We start from the raw sequence: 4,446 nt of genomic DNA on the forward strand, positions 1-4,446 counted from the left end.
TATTGCTATCCTGGTTTTTGTTTTCTTTAATTAAAGTGGCTATACCGTAGATTTTTGGCAAAAATCCATATTCTAGTAATCAAATAAAATTTCCTGTAATGTGTCGGACTTAGGGTAAGGAACATTTACGGCTGTTCACACACGCAAAAACAAATCCCTAGCATTAATCGAAACTCGCCGAACCAAAAGGATCCATGGTAATCACATGAAAATAATCACACTTTCCGAGTAGTTTGTAAGTCCGACACACCATGCTGTTTTAACAAGACTGACCGTGAGGTCATAACCTTTATCAGCTTAAATGCAGGCAGATGTATGGCCAAGTCAAGAGATTAATGAAATGAATGACATTTTGAGGGGGATCACGTGACTAAGACGCACAGTTGGCTGTAGTAATGTAGACTCTGGCAGTTGTCAGTTTGTGTCATTGCCATGGGCCATTTTTGGTGCAAACCTAAGAACAGTCAATTTATAGGAACATTCGGTTGACATCGATTTATGTTAGTGAAGGTTTAATGCGCATGTGAATAGCTGTGAATGTTATTTTCCTTAAGTCCGACACATTTGGCGCTGTTTCACACCGTAACTCACAACTGTCGTATTCCAAATTAGAGGTACCCCACTCCTCAACTAGTACACATGTAAGAATAGAACAAGCATTGCACGGGAAAAGATATCACATTCGTGCGACTCGACAGAAGTTGATGGGAAGTTAACTCGTGCTTTGCAAGATTGGTTATTTTCCCCAACGGACAATACAAAGTATGCAAAAAGCATGTTTTCACGTGAATTGTAGGCCTATTGCATCTCGATGATTTGGTGAGATTCTTTTTATTGAATGTACCTAATTTTTTAATTACCAGCTACCAGTCTCAATGACTCACAGTTTATGAAATGTGGCTCTAAATTAGATTAAAGAATTTTGGAATTTCCAAAAACAATACGCATGTCCACTGAATATGGGGTAATGGCATGAGATTATCTCCATGTTCTTCATTGAACTATTTTACGACGGTAAAAGGGGACTCTAAAACGACAGTGTAGGCGTATACACGCAGGCAGAGAGAAAACCATAACAAAACTCACCGTTTCATGAATCCAGATGGATTCTGGTGCACAGTGTATCGAAATACTCATCGACAAGCTACTATAAGTGTGGTTAGTTAAGTGTCCATATATATATATACTTATACTTGTTGAAACTTTACCTTAATCATTTTCTCCTGTGAGGTACTTAACTTTTTCTAACCGTGGAGAAAACGTTCCACCATGGAAAAGGTTTTTTTTACGTTTATACGCTTGAGGTCTAACGTGGCATTCATTATTATCTCGGCCATATCACCTCAAAGGGCTATGATGGCGTGTTGAAAGGGGTTCGACCTCAGTTGTGTCCCTTGTCTGTTCGTAAGAGCTTGCTAAAACACCTTGGAGTACAGTCATGCCTGGGATTAAGATCTTAATCCCAGGTTATACATACAATATTAAGTAATAAACATTACACCCTTGCCAACAGTCCAGCAGTCGATTCAGCAATGCCTCTATCATGAAAATGTACGGACAAGTGAAACCTCAAGTCTTAATGTAAATGACTTCAGCAGCTTTTTTATGATATAATGACATATGTTTATCACTTTGGATTAAGATAGTTGCATAGTAATTCATTATTCAGTTTTGTCTCTCCACCCATGAAACTGACATACAGTATAAGTATGACGCTATTATACTAATGAGTATGACGTTATTATACTATTCATTATAACATTATACTATCGTTATTACACTATTGAGTATGGCGTTATTATACTGTTGAGTATGACGCTACTATACTATTGAGTATGACGTTATTATACTATTGAGTATGACGTTATTATACTATTGAGTATGGCGTTATTAAACTGTTGAGTATGACGCTACTATACTATTGAGTATGACGTTATTATACTATTGAGTATGATGCCAGTAGGTAAATGTTTGTTTCAGGGAACACTTGTTTCAGAAATGTTCTGAGGCCTTTCTCTCTTTTTTTTTAAAACGCAAACGCAACCCGCACGGTATAGGACTATACTTTGAAACCCGATTTCTGATTTGTAGTGCTCGCGCCACATGCAATGAACCTTGTTCAATTTATCGAGTTACCTGAACTATGCGATCACCGAGCCCTAGTTATCAACCAACCAACTTGCAATACGGGGAACCCGCCGAGTCCTTGACCTGACAAGGTAAATCAATGACTAGGGGACATCTACAAAAACATTGGTGTATGTTACTGTTTGGCTTAACCATCCGTGTAAAGAAGAACAGTCTAGGGGAGAACTAGCACAACTGGCTCCCGGGAGTCAATACCCGATATCGTACGTGTATACGCCGCCCAAAACAGTACAGAGATCTGTCCTGACCAGCTATTTTAAACACAATGCTCAAAAAGATCGTGCCATTTATCAAGGTATAAGGTAAACTTGACAACATTAGAGGAACATCGCACATACACGCACGCCATAGCCAACTGTTTCAAAAGAATAAGTGTTTTTTTAATTAAAACTTATTCCAGAGAGTTTCATGTTTTATGATGATAACAATACACGAGAAAATAAACTTTGCGACATTTTTTAACCACGCAGTAAGCACTAGTACTGGATTAGCCCAGTACATGTTCTTTGATGAGTAGGTAATTCACTTTTTATACTAACACAGCCCTTCCGGAAAAATTGATAAGAAAAGTCAGCCAGTTTATGTGATAGGTATTCTTTCGCCGTATTCAGAACTATCGTCTGAAAACCAGTTTTCCATGAAAAGCTCATTAAGAATTCTCTACTATTTTGGACACATTGTGACTGCGGGATCATATTGTCACAAAATATGTATCAATTAATTCAACCCCCATTGAAAGCAGCCATTACATGCAAGAATTTATGATCCAGTAGAGCAAATATGTTTTTTTTATCGTCGTTTGACGCCAAACTCAAAAACATGAGAGAGAAAACACATGTTTGAAGCGATTATAATTCAGTTTTTATTTATAATTCGATGATTTTCCGATCTTTCACGGCATCAGGACTTCATTCGAATTAAGCCTTGTTTCCTATCGAAGCCTGCCTAATAAGGTTGCAGTTTCAAATCCAGCTCTCGCAAGTACACAGTGGAGGGCGATGGTTTTACTCTGGGCACTCGAGTTTCCTCCACCTGCAAGCAAACAACCGTCGCATCAGTGAAAAATGTAAGAGTAAGACATTAAAGAAAAAGACCTCTAAAAGTCGAAGTAGGCATCACTAAGTAGACCACTTAAAACTATGCATAAATATACTTTCATTTGTTTTTTGTGATTTTTGTGAAAAGAGTTAAAATCGCTCAAACATCTGAATGCAAAGGTGGGCTATATGTACCATACTATCCGAGGTTAGGAACACTGATGTCACAGGAAGTTTATCCAGCTTTAATCACGACACTGAATGTTGGAATAACTTTTTACCCATAAGCAAAAGATAACTCAAATAATGATCCCGAAAATTCCTTCCTTCTGGTGAACATCAGGAAAAAAAGCGATGTGATGTCAGAGTTCCTTTATACCCTCAGTATGGCTCATAAAGCCCTCCATAGTGGCCCACAATGTTGTGGGCAGGGCGAGTAAATAGACCCTTAAGCCTTAAGCTTGTAATACAGGGCGGTGTACAACCGGTTGAAGTATACAATCGGCTAAAGGAGTTAGTGGGGAGTGGGCCTAATGTCTTAAAGGGACTAATCAATGTCTCTAGAGATGTCTGGAATGTTACAGTGGCTACGCAAACTGTGAAGGAACAGCTGTTGGCTAGCGGCTTCTCATTTAACGGGGTAGATTGTCCAATATATGATGTGGAGGAGCAAAGGCTCCTGGTTAGATCTCGATGTCCGGTCGAGGTGCCCGATGACACTATTCGAGGTTTGATGTCCCGGTATGGCACGGTCCATCACGTCAGCCGGGAACATTACCTTTTTGATAGGTCACTTGAGAATGGTATGCGCCGTATTTACATGAGTGGTGTGACGGAGATCATTCCACAATCAATTTCGGTTGGGAATTTTAGAATTCCTTTGTGGTACAGAGGTCAGGTCCGTGCCTGTCACATCTGTGATAGCGCAGAACATTTCAAGGCCGACTGTCCTTTAAAGGATAAATGCCTCAAGTGTAAACAGGCAGGCCACTTTCAAAAGGACTGCCCGCTGAGCGATGAAAATGACAATGGCGATAATGACGATAACGATTGCAATGATGATGATGATAAAGATAGTAATGTTTATGAAGTTGAAGGTGACAATAAAGATGAGAATGAAGGTCGAGGAGATGATGATGGTAATTATAGTGAGGGACATGGGAATGATATGGAAATTGGGGTTTCTGGCGAGTCTGTTCCTTCCAGTCAACAAAATAAAGGGACTTTGGATAACTCTGCTGCTGACAACGAGGAAGCTGGA

The sequence above is a fragment of the Liolophura sinensis genome, chromosome 1 (assembly GCF_032854445.1).
Source record: "Liolophura sinensis isolate JHLJ2023 chromosome 1, CUHK_Ljap_v2, whole genome shotgun sequence".
In the NCBI taxonomy this organism is placed as follows: domain Eukaryota; kingdom Metazoa; phylum Mollusca; class Polyplacophora; order Chitonida; family Chitonidae; genus Liolophura; species Liolophura sinensis.